General features: G+C 43.5%; 1 long non-coding RNA gene across 1 annotated transcript; it reads left to right on the forward strand.

Moving 5' to 3' along the window:
* The first annotated feature begins 836 nt into the window (after positions 1-836).
* LOC140844761 (uncharacterized) lies at positions 837-8,950 on the forward strand. Its single transcript, XR_012123251.1, has 3 exons — positions 837-1,265; positions 6,803-6,983; positions 7,765-8,950. It is a non-coding gene; the product is annotated as an uncharacterized lncRNA (long non-coding RNA).
* Positions 8,951-23,587: the final 14,637 nt, after the last annotated feature.

The following is a 23,587-nucleotide window of genomic DNA, read 5'->3' on the forward strand; positions in this document are numbered from 1 at the left end:
TGTGGTGTGTGTGAGTGTGCGTGTGGTGTGTGTGAGTGTGTGACTGTGTGGTGTGTATGTGGTCTTAGCGTGTATGTGAGGTATGTGTGTGTGGTGTGTGTGAGTGTGTGTTTGAGTATGTGTATATTAGTGTGTGTGTGGTATTTGTGAGTGTGTGTATGGTGTGTGTGAGTGTGTGTGAGTGTGTGAGTGTGGATGTGTTAGTGTGTGTGTGTGAGCTGTATGTGGTGTGTGTGTGTGTGGTGTGTTAGTGTGTGGTGTGTGAGTGTGCGTATTGTGTGTGTGAGTGTGTGTGAGTGTGGATGTATTAGTGTGTGTGTGAGCTGTATGTGGTGTGTGTGTGTGTGTGGTGTGTTAGTGTGTGGTGTGTTAGTGTGTGTTTGTGTTAGTGTGTGTGTGTTGTTTGTGGTGTGTGGTGTATGTGGTGTACATGTGTGTGAGTGTGTGGTATGCGGTGTGTGTGAGTGTGAGTGTGTGTGGTGTGTGTGAGTGTATGTGGTGTGTGTGTGAGTTGTGTGGTGTGTGTATGTGTGAGTGTATGGTGTGTGGTAAGTGTGTGGTGTATGTGGTGTGTATGGTGTGTGTGATGTGTGAGTGTGTGAGAGTGAGTGTGTGGTGTGTGTGAGTGTGAGTGTGGTGTGTGTGGTGAGTGTGTGGTGTTTGTGGTGTGCATGGTGTGTGTGTGGTGTGTGTGTGAGTGTGGTATGTGAGTGTGTGTGAGTGTGTGGTTTGTGTGTGTGTGTGGTGTGAGTGTGTGAGAATGCCTGAGTGTGTGATCCCTGCTTCCTTCTCTTGTTGCCATGGGTTACGGAGCCCAGAGCTGGAGAGGGCAGCCAAGTACTCACGGTGGAAATAACTGCATCAGCCTCTGAAAGAAAGAAAATTAGAAATAGGAAGCAGGAAAACAATGGGCAAAGAAGCTAAAATCAACATCCCAAGACAGCCTCTTAGCAAGGAAGCCAGGCGGCCGGAAGGAGAGCTGCTCTTTGTGTACCGGGCTCCCATCACACTCGGTCTCATTGGTGACGAGGAGGAATGAACGAATGCAGCCGTCTGCAGAGCCCTGTGCCTCTGCCCGGTACAGGTCTAGGACCCGCCTTGGAGGAAAACGAACAGCGTCTGTTACGAGTTAAGTCAACAGCTGTCAGGGAGTCCACTCCAGGCACAGCATCATGGAGGACCAGGCGCTGAGCGGAGAGACGCACCAACAGGGAGGAGGCTGTGACCCTGGGGAGGCCACTGTTTAATTTGGCATCTTAAGTCAGGTTTGTTGTGAACCCTGCAGCCAAATAGTCATTACTCTTCTTATTTGGTGGCCCATCAGGAAAAGAATGTGTTCCTCCCTTTCCTATGGCCTCTGACTCTCTTGCAGGAAGTGCTACTGACCTCGGAAGTAGTGGGACTACTCAACAAGCCCAGTCCCCTAAGCCTGCAGCTGAGAGGGCGCCTAGAACAGTAACCTAGCCTGCTTGGGGTTCTCTTGTTTGGTCTTGGTTTTGGTTGTATTCATTTTCTTGCTTTTCACAGAGGGAGAAAGAGAGGGACAAAATCTTAAATGATGCAATTAATGTTCCTTGTAAAGGTCTCAGACTGGAACGCCAGGAGGTGAGGATCCCATATCTCTTCACACTGAACTATTAGGGAGAGGCAACCGAGCCCCCTGCCTTGCTGGCAGCACCCCACTGCCTTTGGATGTGAGGCCAGGAGCTGCCTGCCCTCAGCCAGGAGCCATCTGTCCAAGGCTCACAGATGGCAAGACAGTAGGAGGGACACTAGGAGGGACGTGGTTGTGGGGGTGTGATCTACAGGCCTTTCTAATTCAGACCGTGACCCCACTGTGGCTTCCAAGAGGCTTTCTCATTCGGCCCTGTCAAAAGCGAGCAGTCCTCAGGTTCCGGCAGTGCCTGCTGGCCAGAGGTCGGGCTGCGGAGCCCTGGGTCTGCAGTGAACAGCGTTCTTCTCTGGTGACCATCTGCTACTGGCAGGAAACTGATTCCATGAGAGACCGTGGCTAATTTTTGTGCCTAAAGAGAACTAGGTTCCTGATGTTACATCACCATCTAGCCATTTGTTGTCTCCCTGTCCTGCTCTGTCTCCCACTTGCTAAATACCACGAGTGGCCATTCTCCTTTCGGCTTCCAAGATAGTTTGTGGCTTTAGGAATTGGGGCTCTCACATTGAAACATATGGGGAGTGGTGTGGCTTGCACACTTCTGGCAGCTACTGTGAAAATGTGACATCTATCTGCCCAGTGCCAGAAGAGTGGAGGTAACAGCCATGGCTACTTGCCTTCAGAACCCTCCTAGAGAAGGCGAGTCACAGGGGGCTGAGTCTCACCCTTCACAGAAGTGTGGCACAGTTGTCCAGCTCTTTTCTCTTCCCTGAGCTTCCCATGAGGGTGGGGTAGGCAGGACACAAGGAAGGGAGCCCAGCCCGGTTTTCTCAAAGGGCAAATGATTGAGCAAGTGTCTGTGAAACTTTATCAGAAAGCACTAGAAAGCTCTGGTTGCTGGGGACACATGGGGAGCTGTAGGCTACACCTTGGAAAGTGGACTGTCCCACAAAACCCCAGGAAACAGGTTCATATCCCATTTGAAGAACCACAGCTTTAGAAGGGAGCCGAACTTCTCTCTGCTAAAGAAATTAATCCAGAGCCTAAATCCTGCTTGTTGTTAACAGCTAGATATCCCTGAGATGGAATTGTCAGTCAAGTCCTTTGATCTCAGCTAGCCCTGTGGGCGCTGCGTATTTCTCCCTGTAATCAAAATCCACAGATCTTTTCTCTTCCTTCAGCAGGCCATCTACACTATGAGTTTTTTCAAAATCCTTATACCATGTCCTTCTCTATTTCACTTCACTCTCTTTCTCTCTTCCTTTCTCCAAATCATTCATATTACCTTGGCCTTTTGATTCCCACACAGAAATGCTAACTTCTTGGAGTTCTGGGATTCAGCAAGGCACCAACAAGAAATGTTTACAGACCACCTGCCATGTGCCTGCACAGGGCCGGGATTGGGATTTAACTGCCAACATACCAGATGTGCCCCCTTATCGCACTTGTCTGGGGAGTTAGAAAGGTCAGTTGAAGTGAAATTTCAGTTGGGAAGGAGGAGTGCTAGGGGATGGGCAAAAGGGAAAGCAGGCCCAAAAGCCCCCCGTCAAGGGAGGGCACAGCATGTGGGAGACACTGACAAGAGCTGAGTCCTCCAGACCAGAGAGCCGAGGAGGGATGGTGGGGAGGCTGTGCGGGAAGGCTGGCAGGGACCAGGTCATAGAAACCTTTAAACCTTTGAAACACATCAAAGAATTAAACTTTATCCTTTGGGCAATGGGAGCTATTGAACATTATAAGCAGGGTATGATGTGACCAGATTTGAACTGCAGAAAGATGGATGCAAGATTGGAGGAGCATGAGAGTGTTAGCAGGGAGAAACTGAGTGGGGGTAACTATGACCTGGACAAGGGTAGTGGCAGTGAGGATGGGGAAACCTAAATGGATCAGAGACTTCTTTAGAAATAGAACTGGCATGACATGGGCTGCACTGAGAGATCTCATTAATTATGAAACAGAAATAGAGCAGTGACCCCAGATGTCACTCACTCTGCTGGTCCTATCACAGCCCCTGCCGAAGGGTCAGACCTAGAGGAGCTTGTGTTAAACAGTGTAACCCTCCTCAGTTGGTTTCAGTCAATTAGACCAGAGGTAAGCCCCTGACCCAAAGGCAGGCCAAGCATAGGCTGGCTGGCAACCAGGGATATGGCCTGGCCTGTAACTATAATCTGGACTAACTAAATTTGCTCTCTGGGGAATATGAACTATGAAAATATCAAGAGAATGATTCAGTTAGTAGTAAGTGCTAAAGTTTTAAAAGGATGAATAAGAGAGGATGGAGCAATAAAGAGCATGTGCAAGCTGAAGTTATAAGGACGAAGTTATGAGTAAGCACCAGAAGCCAGTCTGCAGAGGGTAGAATGAACAATGACAGAAATAAGCAGATAAATCAATCAAGAGCATCCCTGTGACTCCTGAGAGCAAAAGACAGCATAGGTAGTTTCTAGAACTATCTCCAGCCCCAAGCATTGTCTATTTCCAATGCTGTTCCCCAAGCATCCTTGCAATAAATCACTTCTGTAAGTTGAGAGTCTCTGTTCATTGCAACAAAAAAGCATTACCAAAACACTCACCTAATATTGTGCCTAGTGTCACATGCTTGTCTCGTGCCCATCTTGCTGCGTGTCTCCAGTGTGGTCCAGAGGGCCTGCCTGCCCTAGATCGCTCAGGAGGAATTCTGCTGTTGCTGATGACTTTCCAAAAGCTGCCTTTGGCCACACTCAGGATCAGAAAGAACATAAAGCCTCATTCCAGAGATCCTGCTCTATGGCAGAATTTTAAACCCATGACATGTTTCAGTGGGTGAAAATGTCTTTGAACGCATGGTTCCCATCTCGAAACTATGATTAATTACTGGTTATGCCTGCAGCTCTCAGGAGAGAATGAGTAGAAAGTATTTGAACTTTTACATTCTCTATCTGACAAAGGGCCTCTTTTTTAAAAAAAAGAAGGAAAGAAAAGAACAACCAAACCTGGATGTAATTTACAGTAAGGTTTCTATGTTTTCTGGGTGCTTCGGCTCAGCCAGCATCTGCCCTGAGATGAGCTGTGATGGAGGCAGGTGACATGTGCTGCTCTGTATCCTCCAAATGTATCCTCCTCATGCTCTGTGCATATTTCTGAACTAGTTCCAGATAGTGTCACTGCAGGACAATTTAGACTGCCATTGTTTGAGTATTCAACATACTCTTCAATGATGGATTCCCAGAAAAGGCAAAATCCATTATTTATACACAGTAGGAAAATAAACCTTCTCCCCAGCCTAAGATGTGAAGATGGAGAAAGCTTTCCATTTTAGGCAGTTGGAAATTTTGTATTCAAGCAGCTTTGTCAACCCTTTTAATCAATGTCTTTTGGAAAAACAAATTTAGCAACTCAGCTCTGTTATTCAGTAGAGTGAGGTGTAACTGAGGATATTAGCTCTCAGAGCTTCACGGTCTGTTAGCCGGCACTGGCTTATAATATAGTGCAACTAACTGATAGCTGTGCCTTGAGGTGGCGTCACAGTAAACAACAACAAAAGCCTCTGGATTTGAAAGGTACAGGAAGGGAAGTTCTGAGAAGATGGCATTTCTCCCCAGCTAGAAGAAAAACTTGTCCCAGTGGATTAAAGGCGTTCCCATAGCAGAGTCACAGCAGTTTTCAAGTTAATATAGTAGGTGTTTGATGGTCTCTGAGCTACATTTCAACTGATGCCCAAATATTCTCCAGGCCAGTGAAGGGAATGGTGGGCGTCCCCTCCAGAGGACGGGGTCGGGAAATGAGGTCTCTGCCTGTGGCAAGGACCCCACCTCAGGGGCCTCAGGCAGGGTCAGTGTAGCTGGACTGGGGCAAAGAACTATAGAAGAGAGATTCCCAAATCATTTCTCAGAAAGGGTTAGGTTTCACATGTGAAGGGGTCCAAGGTCAAATTAATTGGGAAAATTATGGGTTAAGTAAAGCTAAACAGGTTTATTTGTTATATGACTCCTTGCACCTTTTTCTAGGCTAAATAACCTGCAGGAAGAGTATAGTTTTCAGTCATCTCAGTTTCTTGTTAGGGGGGTCTGTGGGCCCCCCTATCCTTTTTATGGAGCAGCTCATCTCACTGGATTGGTATGCAATGGAAAAGCCTTTGGAAGAAATTCTGGCACTCACCGTCTGCCCCCTGGGACTCCCCCAGCTGGCCTGTTCACACTGTCTCTTGTAGCCCTTGGTTCTGAGCTCTCACCCTGCCTGCATTCTCCTAGACTGTGGTCTCAGATGCACTCTCCGTAGTTGCCTTGAGCCTGTGTCTCTCCTGGTTCTCCCTCGCAAAGGCTCTGAGGGCTGCGGGTCAGGGGTGAGAACTGCTTGGCATACTGTGGCCCCATCCGCAGGCCAACCTGTGCTGATGGTCCAGTGGCTGCACTGAAGAGCCAGGCTTGGTCACCGGCTTCCCCCCCCACCCCAACTTCACTACGGGGCCCCACATGGAGACATGTCCTGCCAGGCCTCCACCCTTTACGGGGCTCTGAGGTGCTGTGAGGGGCTTACAGACTCCGGGAGGCTTTCAGTGAAAGAAGCAGAGTGCATACTCCCTTCCAAAATCTGTCACCCTCTCCTCTAAGTACTGCCCCTTCCTGACTTGCATAAACAGAACTGGCATGGGGCCAGGCAGTGAGGGAGGTGACGGTGTTCCTCCAGGCACCACTCTGCGTCTGGTGTCCCATTCCCCAACCATCCCCTTCCCAGCCTCCCCCTGCCCCCCTTACTAAGACTTCTTCCTCTCACAACCTGCTTTTACCTAATATCAGTCATTTACACATAAGTATAATTTTAAGCCAGCTTTTACCTCTCTGGGGACATTTTAAAAGAAAATTAGGTAATCAGGGAATGGAATGTGTTGGCCTCAGGAAGTAGAGGGAGATATTCCTTACATGCTAAAAACTGCAAGATGGCCTTAGCAGACTGTTAGTCCTGGCTATGACATTAAGTAGGAAAGCAAATTTAGGAGACTAAATAACCCTGTGCCACTGGCCAGGCTCCCAGGTAGTGGTAAGGGTGGGTAAGCAGCTCTCATATTTTGAAAGGTTACTCCTCGAGCTAACCATTCAGTACTGTGATTATGGCTCTTAGCAGCTGAACTGATTTATCATGCCATTTTTTATATTTTTATGCCTTGCCTTGCAAAATGGTATTATTATTTGACTCTACAATATGGGACAGAAGATAAGGAAGCGATCCAGAAGCCTAATAATACATTTTCCCGCTTAACATCTGTGCGTTGGTCATCATTCCAACCTTGCTACCCACACCTGCCGACGCCGAGATGGCTGATGGGAGCAGCAGAAGGCACCATGGGCCCCCTGCCTGACTAGACGGAGAACTGGGGGACCGTTTGCTGAGAATGGTGAGTGTCCATGCAAGAAAGCAAGAAAGCAAACTGGTTAGCTAGGAGAAAAGTGACTTAGGAGTTAGTGAATATTCAGTTCCCCCCAAGGTTACAAAAAGAAACCCTTTATTAACTAAATTACATACTTTCTTGAATTCCTTCATCTGTGGCCTCCACCAGAGTTGCCCATGAGAGAAACTCATTTTAGCAGCCTGCTTTGGATGGCCAGCTTCAGCATGGTATGAGAAAGAACACTAAGGTTTAGTAATACCTCCTTTCTGCGTCCAGGTCTAGGGACTTTCTTGGCATGAAACTCTTTAGGTATGAAAATGAAGTTGACTATTAGGTGACAAGGATCCATCAGCCATCTTTGCCTCTCAGGCTTTCACACATGTCCTCTTCACAGAGGCCTATCCAGAGAATCAATTTGTACCCTTCATAAACACACTCTTCCTTCTACATTTATTTCTCTCATGTATTACTTCTAGTGAATTAAATACTCTGCTCTTTCACTTTGTTTATTTCTGTTTCCCACAATCATCCCCTTAATGGAAGGTCATAAAGGCAGAGATTTTTTTACAAATGTTGTTCCCTGCAATTTCCCCAGTACCTAGGACAGTGTCTGACACGTAGTATATGCTCAATAAAAATATGTTGACTAGCTAAAATAGATTAAAATTATTAACTCTCTGGACTTGGACATTCCCCTCTCTTAAAATAGGAAGTCTGTTGTTCTGCCTTTATATCCTTAAATATTTGCCCTCGACTACAAAGTGTTTCTCTGTATTTTCAATTTTAGCTAATAAGTTTCCTGAAAGACAGCTAAAAAAAACTTCAGAATATAGACAGCAAGCTGAGAAGGAGAAATGTTATTCACAACAGTCAAGAGAATTGCTGAAGATCACACAACTGGCAAGAGTCATTTAACAGGAATTCAGCACCACAATTTCCTTACCAGTGAGATTTCTGCTCCCCATAGGTGTTATATTAGAATGGTACTACCATGCATTTGCAGATTACTTACTAATAGATACATTTCAAGGTTGAAAGTTGAGAGCTGTGTAAAGTCTAAGTAAAAACTTTAAAAGGTATATTGTTTCTAATGAACTCTTATCACCTATTCAATAATTAGAAGCCTGTACCTCCAAAAAACCATTTTAACATTTACTTTATAAAAATAACACTGAACAGGACCTTAGCCATCATCTTAGTCCCTTCAGGCTGCTTTAACAAAAGTATCATAGACTGAGTGGCTTAAACAGCAAACATTTCTCACAGTCCTGGGGGCTAGGAAGTCCAAGCAAAATCAGGGTACCAGCAGATTCAGTGCCTGGTGAAAGCCCGCTTCCTGCGTCATAGAAGGCTGTCTTCTCATTGTACTCACGTGGTGGAAGGGGTGAGGGAGCTCTCTGGCGCCTCTTTTGTAAGGGCACTTATCCCATTCACGAGGGCTCCACCTTCATGACCAATCCCCTCCGAATGGCCCCACTGCCTAATACCATCACTTTGGGGATTAAGTTTCATCGTATGCATGTGGGTTGGGGGCAACACAAACATTCAGTCTATAGGAGCCATCATCTGCCAGATCCCCTTGTGTTTACCTAAAAATCTAAAACCCTTGGTGTTGACGTCACAAGTGAGTCAGTGGCAAAGGCAACACCAGAGTGAACTCTGACTCCCAGTCCAGTGTTCTGGGCACCCTCTTCTCTCAAATAGACTACGTGGGCAGATGAAAATGATCGCTCAAATTACCTTTTGTCTTTCCTTACTGCAGAGTAGCTAATTCAAGTCCTCTTGTATTTCATGATGTTATACTACCCAACAGAACTAGAAAGGAGAAATTGAAAGGAATAAACCCACTTTGCCTTCATTCCTGTCAGAAGTGACTGTGCCACACCACCAGAAGGACCAGCTTGTGCTTGGGGCTCCAGGAGCTGAGGCTGCCTTGGCAATTGGAGGGTCTCATGAGAAGACCGACCTGGGGACTGAGGGCCGCGCTGAGCAAGGCACTGTCAATATCCTGTGATCCCTCATCACCTGGCTCAGTGCCCCAGATTCACTGAATTGGATTTGTGCCAAATTTAAAACTGGGCTTGTGAAACAATGGCGTGCAAGTAAAACATGAAATTTGAATGATAAATTACACAGATTGCATTGATGTCAGTTTCTGGGCTTTGACATTGCACTATAGTTATTGTAAGATGTTACCATTGGGGGAACTGGATGAAGGTACAGAGGACCTGTCTGTAGGATTTGCAACTTCCTGTTACTCTATCATTGTAAAGAAAATTATTTTAAAATATTTTAAGTAATTAGAAATTATTTAAAATCAGTTTAAAATTAATTTTTTTTAAAAAAAAGGTGTGGGTAAAATTGTAACATTTCCAGAATATCTTGCCTGGCTTTAGTACATCTGCATATCAACAGGCGTTCAGAGGTGGAAAGAAGTATGGCTTTAGTGCATTTGCATCATTCCTCAGGGGTGGAGAGAAGCTCATCTCCATATAATTACCTGGGCAACAGAGGGCTTATCTGTACCTGAGAGGTGAGGGGAGGGCCAGTTTTGCTTCCGCCAGAGCAGGAAAGAGAGAAGGCCCCGGACTGGAGTTTGTAAGCAATAAACGGGTTTTAAACTTTTTTTCTCCCTTTGACTGATTTCGGTTTTTAGAGGTATTTTGCCCCAGGATATCCTCTCCCTGGACTTACGAAAGGACTCATGGTTTTCCCATATTTTTGTAACCTCTAAAAGACTTCATTAAAATGAAGATGTTTTTATGTTTCCTCACCAAAAAAGAATTATTAAGCAATAGATTCTCATCTCTTCCTGGAGATTACTATCATTTAAATGGAAATCATTTTTGCCAGTAAATGTGGCTCTGTGAGTTTGAGACAGATTTATGCAAATGGATGACATGTAATACCACTCATTTAAAAATATTTTACCTTTAAGTATACATTATAATGTTTAAATTTAAAATACTGCTAAGCAGCTGCCAATTTCTAAAATTATAATAAAATCAAAGTGGCCATTACCTAAGGAAAGAAAACCAAGCACAAGGCTATAGAAATAATAAAGAAAACAGATAAAAAGCTCTAATACATTCTTAAGAAAAAAATTTATGCACTTGCCCAGCCCTAAGTAATATATTTTAGCTATGCATTATGAGGAACGTATCTTTCCTGTGCCGTCACAGAAAGACATAAAGCTCAGTCTTATGTACTTGCTGAAGGAAATTCAATTTTCTGTCAGAAGCTTCTCCACTCAGAATGAAGGGACTAATTTCTATTTAACCACTAGGTGTCACTGTTGGTGGTGGCGTGGGCAGTAAAGGAGGGGGAGGGGAAATTGAAAGCAACTCTTAAAGGGATTTTTTTGGGCGTTGTGAGATTTTTTTTTTTTGACAGAAAATTCTAACATTATTGCTCTTCTCCCTCTCTGTAATCAGAGAGATGACATGGAAAGGAAACACAGAAGTATGAAGGTATACAGCTCTTGGAGAGTTTCCACTCAGGGCCATCACTTCACCTTAGAAAATGGGAAGGGTGTGGCTTACGGTGGAACCATACTATCCAACAAAAGTTGACGATTGAACAGAAGCCCATTTCGGTAATTCCCTGACCACAAAGCAGGAAAGCAGGATAACGCCCAGTACTTCAAGTTCAGCGAGGGAAGTATTCCTCAGCCATGTCTGCCTGGTACTGAAGAAGCTAGATGAATAATTTATATCACAAGGCAGTGAGGGTCAGCATGTGTGAGAAGAGGATTTGAGGAAGGAGCTGCTGGAAACATCATCCACGAGGCCACAAACAAAGCCAGCGGGAAGAGTCTCAGGAAGCTGAATGAGGTTTTTCCGCAGCAACTGTCAGTGCAGTCCAATTTAATTCTGGACTTGGCTGTAAGAAATGGGAACTTTTTCAAAGCCCATAGAAAATCAAACAATGAAAAAGGGATTTTCCTAGTGTTGTACTTGGCCCAGGCTCCAGCTCTAGCGAGATGGGTGGTGCCTGCTTACTCCGGGGAGGGAAATCATCCTTTTCTTCAGAACAGCCCGGGCCTGCTGCCAAGCTCAGGGCCAGGGGCCTGGTCCCGGGGCCCCAGCGGCAGTCCCAGCATCTGCGGCTGGGCTGGCCTCACGGGTGGAGGCCCGAAAAGGAAGCTGCTGTGTGCCAGGGCTATTCCAAGCAAATGTCTCTAGCTGGAGCTGTTATTCTTTCACTTTCCTAATGGGTAAAAACAGTTTAAGAAAATCAAGGAGCTGGGATGGAAAGGAATTTGGAAGAGAAAGCACAAATGAGGGGTAGAAACTCCTAACAGTAACCCGAAAGAATTTGTTTAAATGGAGGGAGAAGTTGCACAACATGTGCCCCAACTTTTCATATGCAAAATATTTCCTTGCTCACTTATGTTGTAAACTAATGCATAAGAGAATAATTTCTGCCCTCTGCTTTAGACATTTCTCAGGGCAGTATTAGTGGTTTATTCTCACACGCATTCACTGTAGGCACGTTAGTCGGATAATTATTTAATAAATGAAAAAATAATGAGGAACACAAGAGGCAAGAAACTCACATCATGTGTTGAGCATGTGATAGATACCATTCTCAGTGCCTTCAGGTACTGACTCATCTAATTGACAAACAACCCCATGAAGCAAATTGAGGGAACTGAGGCAGAGAGAGGTCAAGTAGCTTGCCCAAGTTCGCAGAGCCTGTAGCTGGCAGTCTGCCTTCACGGCCATTCAGCAAGGCAGCCACAAAATCAAGACCAAAACCAAAGCTCTGACCCTGATCACCTAGTCTCTCTTTGTGAGACTTTTTGCCATCTTGTCATTTGTGAAATGTCTCCCCCAAAGTCAAGGTACCTAACCACTGGGATCTACACAATGTTTGCACAGAGGGATTTTTCCACTTGCTACATTCTGGCAAAATGCTACAGCAAAGGATGATTGCATACTGGCGTGAGAGGTGCCAGCCCTTGAGGCCATGACTCCCATGGCTGATGGCTCCAAATACTACTTCAAGGAGCCCTTGTGACATCTCTGAACCAACTTCTGTTCTCATTTCCTCATAATGCCTAGTCAGGGCCCACTAGCTGTATGAGACTATATATCAACCTTTCATTGTGTTTTACGTGAAAGTGACTTCCAGAAAGCATAAGTAATGGTACTTTGTATGAAAACACATCTTTTCCAACACATACACACGCTAAGCTTTTGCCAAAATAAGTTCAAGCCAGCTGTGTAATTGCACTTAAAATAGCTGAAGCTTCATAAAAATGCCTTTCAGGCACTGGTTTGGAATTGGGAAGTAAAGACAAAGGAAACACAAATGGGCTTCCAAATAACCTGGATAGCCATATGGTTTTCTAGTCCAGTGACAATATTACAGTTTGTCATGAATGGATGCAAGGAGAACATTTTCCTTGGTTGGAATGAAGCCACTATTGGTACAGAGCCCCTTCCACAAAAGGCAGAAGTAATCCCAGGAAATAAACACAGAGGAAGCATTGCTCTGCAAAGTAGAAACAGTATCAGAACACAGCCAAAAGGTTCTCTGGAGGTTCTTATCGTACTACTTTTAGGATAGACAGTAAGCAAGAGCAAAGGGTTCATCTGTCAGATTTCTCATTCCTGTTGTACTTTTAATGAGCCTGGGTTATTTCACTGCCAGTAATTAACCTAGGGTGCCAATTACGCAAACAGAATTAAGGGGACTTCAGAATTAAACTGTCTTCAAGTGACCAAAGAAACTTAACTTTCAAAATCTCCCTCTTAATTTCCGAAAGATTTTTGGGAAATGTTTTCTCTTTTACTTTGCCACATCCATATCCTGATACCAGTTCTACATTATAGGAAACTACCACAGTAAATGAAAAATAAAGAAGTGACCACAAAATGTTTATTATGAGAATTGCACTTGAATGCAAAGTTCCAGAAAAATTAATTCTTCCATATTCATGAAACCTAAGTACAATGAGCAACCAATAGTCAGTCCAGCAGTTTTCATTAATGACTGTATTTTATATCCATGTGTTCAACAAATATTGTTGGGCTCTGCTATGAACTGAATTTGTGTCCTCTCAAAATTCATACCTTAAAGCCCTAACCCCCACTGTGGCTGTATTTGAAGATAGTAAAGTGAGGTCATAACATGATCCTAATATGATAGGATTGGTAGCCTTATAAAAAGAGGACTTAGAAGAGATCTCTCTCTCTCTCCATCGAGGAAAGGCCATGTGAGGACACAGCAAGAAGGTGGCCTTCTGCAAGAGCATCTCCCCAGAAATGGATGCTGCCAGACCTTGATCTGGGATTTCCAGCTTCGAGAACTGTGAGAGGTAAACTGCTGCTGCTGGAGCCACCCAATCTATGTAACCTGTCTTGGCAGCCTGAGCTGACTGATACGGGCTCCTACTTTGCATCAAAGATATTATTGCATGCTGGTCTATAATGGTGTTCAGCTCAGATGTGGTCCCTGCCCTAGAACTTACAGTCTAGTTGGAGTGACAGACATTAAACAATTAATCATAAAAATAAGTAATCATCAGTTATAACAAGTGAGATTTAAAAAATGTTAAAAGGTAATTTGAAAGAGTGTGGAATGGAATTCGTAAGAAGTCAAGGAAATTTAACTGGAATCTTAGAAATGAGCAAAAAGTTAGCCAGATGATGAAAAGGATAGAAAGTTCTGGACAGAGGAGATGGTATATGCAAAGGCCTTGAGGCAGGAAAGATTATGCACGTTCAAAGCACTGAAAGAAGTGAGTGGAATTAGAGTGTGCTGAACAAAGGGAGAGGGACATGATATAATTCATGTTTATAAAATATCACTGGAGCTTCTGTGTAGATAATAAATTGAGGGGAGGTGTCTAACGAAACAGTTGATGCCAGAAGTCCAGCTCGGAGACAGGACACAGGAAGATGGTGGCTGCAGCAAGGGTGGTGCCTGTGGATGCAGGAAAAAGTAAAAGACTCTAGGAGGCCATTGTAGGTAAAAACAAAGGACTTGGTGATTTAACAAACGTGGAGGGAGGTAGTTAGAAGATGATGCCCAAGAAGACTTTCTGGTTTTCTGCATGAATGATGTGGCATTTACAGAAATGGGAAAGACTAGCAAAGAAGCAGAAGAAGGAGGAAAGAGCCGCTGTTTGGAATTGCTGTGGTACTTGTTTCCATGAGGCTGATCTTTAGAAAGACCATGGGAAAATTCTCTGAGGTGAGACTGGATATATCATAAGCATCAAATTCAGTAGGTGATGAGGATAAATGACAAGACCACTAAGACCAGTTCAGTTCCAGTCAGACTCCTTGGATGCCGGGAAGTGCGGGCTCGGGTTGGGCTCCTCCTGCAAATGTGCTTCCAGGAGCCATTGCTGGGCAGGTGTCAGGGGAGCACCAGGGACGGAGAGCTCATGAACTTGTCCAAGCCTCCCCCCACCCACTGAAGGGCTGCGTCACAAATGAGCTGAGGAGATCCTCCCACCTGAGCCAATGCAGGACTCTGGGGACCAGGAAGAGGGAGCAAGTATCCTCAGTTGTCCCCGATTTCAGGGCCTTTGGGAGGGGACTAGGTGCCCTTGTCTCTCTTCCCCACAGACATGGTGCCACCACCATGGTCTACTTAGACATAAGACTTAGGAACCTCTTGCCAAAAACCTTGAAGAGGTGAGGCCCTTCCTCAGTCTTCTAAATGGTCTAGTATTACACAATAAGATGCAAATTTGAGGTATATATTGGCCATTTTACTTATCCCAACAAGTATGGACCTACAGTTATTGCAACAGAGACTGTTGGTTTCCTTCCAACTTCCATTCTCTCCATCCTCCACAGCAATGCAACTGCAATTCTTAGTAAGAAATGATGGGAACTTGACTAGCCTTGTGGTGGTAAAGATAAAATGTGGTGGGCAAGAGAGATGCCTAAGTGGTGACTCCAGCAGGACTTGGTGGTCAGTGACCATGGAGGATGGAGGAGACCAGGATGGCCCCGAGGTGTCTTACTTGCAAAAGAGAGCAAGTAATGATACAGTTGAGAGAGAACCAGCTTTGAGAGGGGAGGTCATGAGCTCCATTTTAGGCACATTAATGCTCATGAAGAGACCTGAAAGAGGTAGCTGGATACACAAGTCTGGAGCTGCAAAGAGAGGTCAGGACTGGAAACATACATGTGTCAGTCATCTGAGTATAGAAAAGAGAGATCACCTAGAAAGATTACTGAGGGGAAAGGGAAGAGGTCCTTGGGAGTACCGGTATTTCTTTATCAGGTCGTGAAGGATGAGCCTGCAAAGGAGACTCAATAGAAAAGGTAAAAGATGAAGGAGAAAATTAGGAGAGTATGGTGTCATGGAAACCACGCGAAGGAAGTATTTCAAAGATGAGGGGCTAGATTATGGCATTACATACTTATGAGGATTTGAATTATATGAGGACTAAAACCTATCTCTTGAATTCAGCCACATGGAGGCCACACTGACTCTGGGAAGAACTGTTTACAATGATGAGGGAGGCCAAAGTAGACTGACTTGGAGAGTGACCGGCATGCAGGAAACGGAGCCCGCAAGTGTGGGCAATGCCTCATTTTCCTTGCCAGCTTCTCCTCCCAGATCACTATTATTCATTAGTAGGGGTCAGAAGCTCCTGTCCGTATAGTCTTATAAAAAAATCACTATCACCACCAAGAGTAACACTACTTGGGGCACTGTTGGAAGTTTTTCATTATCTTTTAAAGATAACGCTCACTTTTGATGGAATGACTTTGATTGGGTTTCACAGCAATGGAGATAAATATGGATATTTATTTGTTCACTCTGTTTCAATCCTTTTTGTAAGAAGGTTGAACATAGGTTAGGAGTGCAGCTCACAGCCAAGGAAGCGCCTAAAGCTTTGGTTTGGGCTTGATGTCTTACCTCCTTTGCTCTCTCCTATCAGCATCCATACAATCCATGGAAACCACTAGTCCTGAGTGACAAGTGAGTAAGGGGTTGCATCACAGGATCCCTCCTCTGTGAGCCATCTGACCCAGAAGGAGAAGGAAAAGCAAATGTGTACATCACAGCTAAACCAAAGAAGCATTCTTTCACCTTAGGCCAGCAATATAAATCTATTCCTAATGCAGATGGAAGTTCAGATCTTGAGGGGACAAGGAGCAGTAAAAGACAGGCAGTTAACTGAGTGAATGGAATGTAGGTGCTCTCACGAAATGGTTTTAAAGTGAGAATTCTGTAGTTTGGCACGGATTAGAAAGGATATTTATAGCCAAGGAAATAGACTGTTTGGAAATGGCTTAGACATCAGAGGGACAGAAACAGAGACTGAAAAGTCAGTTCTGGCTCCAGGATTTCTAAATGTCCACAGGCCCAGGTGGACAATCCCAACAGTGAAAAAGCTCTGGGAATTGAATGTTTTTCCCTTACTCATCTGGCAGTTAATTCTGACTTGACCTGAACAGAGTTGGCTGCAAAAACTGATCTGTGCAAATATTCACAATTAGCTCACTTAAAGGTGAATAGTCAAACCTTTCATTGCAGAAATATTAATGTGTGTGACTACAGAATGCTGTCAGACCTCACCAGGGTATTTGGCACTATAACACAGATAGCACTGAGCTATCTTTCTGAAATATGGAAAATCCTGGATTCTGAAATGTGTCTGACTGCAAGGAGCTGGATAAAGCAGCACTGAGGACCTGCAGTGGGCCAGTCCAGGAGTGCTGGCCTCCTGACCTGAGAAGACCATTAACATGAACAAAGGCAGAGATTGAAGCCTGGGCAAGGCTGCCACCTTTGTGGAGCCCATGCGGCGCCTGTGGCCACAGTCCGTGGCTGTGCATCAGCCTGGGGCTAAACCTAGCTCCTTGTTCTTGTGAGAAGGAGGTGTAAAGGGCCCTGATGGTCCCCAGTCAGGAAACCCATGTTTTTTGAAAGCCTGCTGTATGCCAGGCACAACTCATTACCTCATTTTATTCCTCACACCAACCCTCTGGGAAGGGAAAACAAGGACCAGAGAGTAAACTCACAGAGTAAATGGCACAGTTGGGGATTATACCAGGTCTATGTGATGCCAAAGGCCATCCATTGCCCATTATACCACGCAGATCCCTTGCTGGACATAAGTCAGCAGACTGAGGGATAGAGAGACCAATTAACAGCTAATTCTTATGGAATACAGGCACCTTGTTTAATTCTCAAAACAGTGAAGCTGAGTTGGTATACTATGACCCCGTTTTTCAGAAGGACAAACTGAGGTTTAGATAGGAGAAGTAACTTGTCCAAGGTCTTACAAACCTAATAAGTGGTGGAGCTGGATTTTGAACCACCATCTGTCTGGCCCTGCTCCCAAGTATGTGGTGCTTCCTCCTGAACATAGATTGCTGGTGCCAGTGGCTGGATATGTTTACATACACACACACAAATACAAATATACAAGCCTTTTTCTTAATAGTCATGTGATTACCAAGAGTTAAGTGTCAGTGGCCTTCTGGGATCACTCTGATGGGTAAAGGGATAAAGGTCATAGTGATGGCCACAGAAACCTGTTTATTATCAGGAGATAACATTTCCTGTCACTTTAAATGAGCCAGAGACCTCCAGACACTCCAGCAAGTCTCCCATTACACAGGAGAACAGCTTCCACATCAAAAGAGAATGTAATATGGGCAAAGAAGGGGGAGGCATCTTTTCTTCAGCTGTTGATGGTTGGTCAAGTGAGTCTAATGGCTTATTAATAAGAAGCAATTAATTGTGTAGCCAGCCCAGTAGTTCTAAGAAATGAAATCCCAAATCTGATACATGAAGGGCATCAGGGATTGAAAACTGTTAAAAAGCAGTTTCTGGCACTGCTTTGCATCAGTAAAGATGTAAAGAACAAAGGAATAGTGTGTAACTACTGCACGATCAATAGATGCTTGAAATACAAAAGCTGAAAAAGCAGAGAAGGGTGATACCTGGCAAAATGCTAATATCTGCTTTCAATAGAGGAAATCAGAATCATGAAGACACAGAGCTGGCAAGGACCTCAAGAGGTCAACCTGAGCCACAGCTTAATTCTCCTAGGCTGGGGACAGCTAGTTTCTTATTTAAAATGTCCAGCGAATTACAACAGACTGTATCCCAGAGAAACAAAAGAATGTGTTTTTACTTATTGCAGGCACTGGACAGCTGGTCCAGTGGGAGTAGTAAATCAGAGTCCAGAACAATGAAATACAAAGAATTTCTGGACTCACCAGACCTCCTCTGATGAACAAGACTGACATCTGCCTGCCTTCCAACAGAAATCATGTGAAATAAAAATTTCAGCCAAATGAGGTCTGGACCCTGTAATGGGAATTCTTGTAATTCTAAAGCCAGAACTCATAAATTTCAGTCACTTAAATGAAGGGATGCAGAGGCCACTTGGGGGAATCCCTTGGTCAATGTGGTAGTTGTAACAACCTATCCTATTTGGCAGGAAATATCCACGTGGACGTGATGTTCATAGTTTATAATCATAAGTTAAGAGAATTCTAATGCCAGACTGAAATCAAGACACACACACACACACACACACACACACACACACACACACACACACACACATTTGGGGACTCGAGGAATGTGAAAGACATAAAATAATAGCATTTATACTATCATGCTAATTTATTAGTTAAGCCTAAAATGTAAAAGATTTGCATTTTCAGTGAAGTTACACGAGCAATGTCTCTGAATCCAAAATGTCCTCAGTTCCTATTAATAAGATGAAAGGAAGTCTTAGTAAAATGTTTGGAACATTTTGAGATCTCTGAACCTCTTGGGAACACTAGGCATAATAATGGAACAGACTTAATGATCTCTATGTCATGCAATGCTGGTTGCCTAGAAACATCCTCCCAAGATTAGTAGATGCTGTTTTATCCATATCCTTTTATTTCTGAGCCTTTTGCAGTTGTCCATTTAATCAAAGAGAGGATATGTACAATTTATATCTGTTCAGACATTGTTTCATTTCTGGAGGCTTTTCAGGCAAGTGCCAAAGAACTAAGAGGATCTAGAGAGTTGTTTCATTGGCTGTCAGAGCGTTCCTGTGAGGTTTAATCCATTTGGTGATATCGCCATGTCAGTGCTGTAGCTGAGGGAATAGAACTAAAGACTCGGATCAAAGCCAGCACTGTAACAGAGATCCCTTCCCCTCAGTATAAGAGACTACCTTGATAAGAACAGTCCTCTTTATGGAACCTGAAGCTGCCAAACAAAGGCGATATTCAATGATACTTTTCCCTTTAGTTACGAGATTGTCTTCTAAATTAGTCAAATCCCATGTGCTGGTTTTATATATATATATATATATATGCACATATATATATATATATATATAAAACTTACTGATGCAACCTAATTTTAATTTGCAATGTACCATGTTATGTTTGAAATGTATGCAAGTGATCAGGTTTTAACTCTGTTTTTTAAAAGGGCTTGATAGATTTTGTGCCTAGGCTGCTTAGCCCTTAAAAGACTGGTCACTCTGTAAACTGTAGTGATGCCCACCTGGCCCCATAAAAGAGGAACCGGCGGCTGTCTCCGGGATGGCATGAGGCAACAGGCCACACATGGCACCCTCTGAGGTCAGAGTGTTCTTCCCTCCCAGACTATAATAAGAAGGCCCGTTTCCTTGGGGGCAACCAAGTACTTGGAGTGACTCATAAGGATGCACAGTACCCTCTGCCTGGACAGTGAGAAACCCTTCACATTTCTCTTTGAATACACATTCTCCTTTCTCTGCTGGCCATGGGAGGGAAGAGGGTGGCATTACACGTGCTTGTGCTTTGTCATATCTGTGAGTCTTCATTGTGTGAAAAGGCTCCCTCATTAAGAGGGAAAAAACCTGTTTCAAGTTACACCTCTGAAACTAGAAAATTAATTCTTGATTAGACAAACTGTAAGATCAATGAGTAACAACTAGAAACCACACCTAGAATCCCACCAAAGTAAAAGGATTTAAGGGGAAAGGAATGATGGACCTGTTCACTTCCATGTGGCTTCTTAAGAAGGATCCAAAATAATACAGTAATTCTAAAGCTATTTCTATAGGTTATTTTCCCCTCTCTGTTACTTTTTATTTGGTGTTTATGTGAAATCACAAGAAAGAGTCACTAATAATGAAAATACATTGAGTGTCAAAGATGTGCTAAGGGAATTCTGAAATATACAGAAAGAAACATGAGACTATGGGCCAACAGATTAACAGAGGTACATTTTATTGTATGTATACCATGACGTTTTCATGCAGTGAGCCTATCTTAAAAATCATGTAAATAGATAAACTTGGCAATAGCTCATGAGTATCTGTGGACTATTTAGACAATTGCAAGTGGAAATGAATTTTTTTTCATGTTTTACCAAAATTGATAATTTTGTGATATGGAATGCCTGCTTATTCTGAGGGTTTAAATGTTAAAAGTCTCTTGTTGAACACAGAATAAATTAATTGATAAATCAGAAAATAGTTTATGAAGCTGAAGTATAAAAATATGCCTTTTGCTTCATGTACAATTGATACTATGTTCATAACTGGTAAACACTCTGAAGTCATTGCCATTTGCATGCTAGATTAGAGAAACACTTGAAACCTTGCACAATGGTGATATTTTTTCTATTGATTCACAGAATAAGAATAATATAAGCTGTCTCTGATTTTTGCAAGTAGAAGCTGAAGTACCAAAAAGGTGAGGAACTCTTCATTGTATTAAGCCTTAGAGTCACAACCAGAGATAATGACACAGCTAGAAAACCAGCAAGAGGAAAACTAATGAGACTAACTTCAAACTGTAATCTCAAAAAAGAAGAGAGATGAACCAATACATAGGTTGTCAGGCAATGTCTGCATGCAGTGGACCTTTTGGGTTCTGGCCTGCCCAGAATCCTGTGTGGAAACTACCCTCTCTTAACCCCAGACTACAGTGAGGCTGGCCCAGACCACATCCTAAAGTAGATGTGAATCCAAGTTTTTACCATCAACATATTCCCTCCTCCCCCTCAGGCCACAATGACTGGCTCAAGGATAGGCATATGACTCCATTTTGACCAGTCATAACCAGACCCAAAAGCTCTTAGCTGAGCAGAACATGAAACCAAGAGGATATAAGTCTGAAGTTGCCTGGGGCCATAACAAGGAGAGGACCCAACCAAACGGGAGAGTAAGAGTGAAACCAAGTCCAAACAAATTTGAACTCCAATATACAGCCCCATCTAATTAATGCACCTAAAATTTTTTGATTGTTACATGATCTAGTAAATTCTTTTTTTAATTAAGTCATTTTGGAGGTGGGTTTTCAGTCCCTTATAACCAAGACAGTCTTGACTAATATAGTCCAAACAATGAACATGAACCACAGTGGCCAGTGAATATAAAGTCTGAGCCTGTTATTCTGATAGAGACACAGAACTCTCATCTGTGCCCCAGAAGAACCAAGATCCTTCACTTGCTGAGTCCATGTGCCAAACACAGAGTCAGCCATAGGCAGAAGGGGACCATAAAAGATTACCACAGTTGTACTGGGGAAAACCATCTCCAGGCTAAGATGATTTGACACAATTACAAAACTGAAGTCCGAACCGATGCAGGTAATCTCTGATTTACCCATTGCCAACAGCAAATGAAGAAAAGAGAAGACAAAAATAGAGACCAGCTGGTGGATGTGTTTTGGATTTGCAGAGCAACAGAACGGTCTGCAATAAGAGAACACAATGGATTGCAGAGGGGCTACATCAACAGACCAAACACAGGCTTCCAGGAAGCTTCTGACAAGCAGTCTTCCCTGGGTCACCTCCACTGTTCCATCAAGTTTCCTCTGACCTCTGTCTGATATGATTGACAGGTATCCAGAATTTTAAAGTGGAGTAAAGGCAGAGAGAAGGAACTCCTTTTCTTTGATCAACTGGGCACAGTTTTATAACAACATATTAAGAAATAACTTCTCTGTAAAATAGAGATATAAACATAATTCTGGGGTGGTAAATATGTATACATATGTGCAAAAAAAACAAAGGTCTGTGTAGGAAAAATTGGAAGCCAGGTTAGGTTCACCAAAGGGTGACCTATGTAGAGAATCTAAAACCAAATTCTTAAACGTTGACAATCTACAAAGAAGAACACTGGAAAGAAGAGCAAGGAACAGATGAAAGATAAAGCAAATATTTTTAATACTGGTGAAAGGCAGTTCAAGTCTTAAGAACATGATCTAGAAAAATGACAAAAGGAAAAGTTTGAATGGAGAAAATCCAGACAGATTCAGGAGATGTGTGGATTCCACATTACCAAGATTGTGAGACCCAAATCTCACCGAGGAAACCAGTTACCCTTCCATTTTCTTTACACCGTTTAGAAAAAGCATAGACTTCAAGTCAGATTGGGACACTTCTCAAAGGCAGGAGGTAATTCTTATTTTTTGCTGCTGTCTTTGTTCCCAAGGCCTTCACAGTGGCTGTCATACATGGTTGAATTGATTAATTCCAACTGGAAATGATAACAGCATTCTGAACTAACCCCTAATTTTATCAATGAGAAACTTAGGGTCAGAAAGGTGATGAGTTTAGCTCAAACTCGAGGTATGAGTAGAAAAAAATATTCATATGCCTGAATAAGTACATGAACGGCAGTGACTCCCTAACCCCATTAGACGACTTGCCACATGGAAGAGGGTGATACGTCAGTGATTGCAGAGAATAGAAGATTCTCTCCTATCTTGTTTTGTCTAAAGACAGACAGTTCAAGCAAGCACAGCCTGTGAGCGGAGGAACAAAGAATAGAGTGGGTAGTGATAAAAAAGGGCGTCAACAACATCAACCTACCAGTAAGCCAGTGGTGTGTGTTAGTGCCTTGAGCTTGTGGACCCTGGGTCAGGGGCAGAGGAGGAAACCAGAGAGACAGATGAAAGTCCTGGGGAGAGTGAAAGCTCCTCACATTCGCAGGTTTCATTACTCACGGCTCATTTTCGTGGCAATTGTTAGATCGGACTACCGTGTGCTTGTGATCAGTGCAGCCCTCTGTAGATCATCAGAGAATGAGAGGCAAGGACCACATGACCTCTAAGACCCCTTCTGGCTCTGACTATCAAATGCGGAGTGCCCTGGGGATGCATCATAATGACCTAATTCACTTCTGTCAGGTGAATCCAGAACGGCCCACCCTGTCTTCCTCTTCTGGCTTTCACTGACAAGTGAATGCAAACCTGAAAACCTGAAATTCAGTGTTTCTAGAATGCCTGGATGCTGAACTTACTCATATTTTAATCGGCTTTTAACAAGAATAGGTAAGAAAGAAAATTAGAACAATTAAGAAATAATGAAGGCATTATAAAAACAGTAATGATTTAAAGTCAGACAAGGGAATACTCTTATTGGAAATGTGGAAGACCGGCAAATGAGCAGTTAGATGACATGCACACAATGGGACTGAGGGATTTCACTACTGCACAAATGGAACCATTTATAATATTTCCTTCCCAAAATTGAGGATAATGCAAATTCCTGATTATTACTGGAAGTGTATATCCTCTTGAAAACTGACCATCCTGCAGAATGTTGGGTATTATATCTGAAGATGCTATCAGTGTTTTGCTCAAATGTATTCTTTCCAAAGACAACTTTCTAGA

Source organism: Manis javanica, chromosome 12, assembly GCF_040802235.1.
Source record: "Manis javanica isolate MJ-LG chromosome 12, MJ_LKY, whole genome shotgun sequence".
Taxonomy (NCBI): Eukaryota; Metazoa; Chordata; class Mammalia; order Pholidota; family Manidae; genus Manis; species Manis javanica.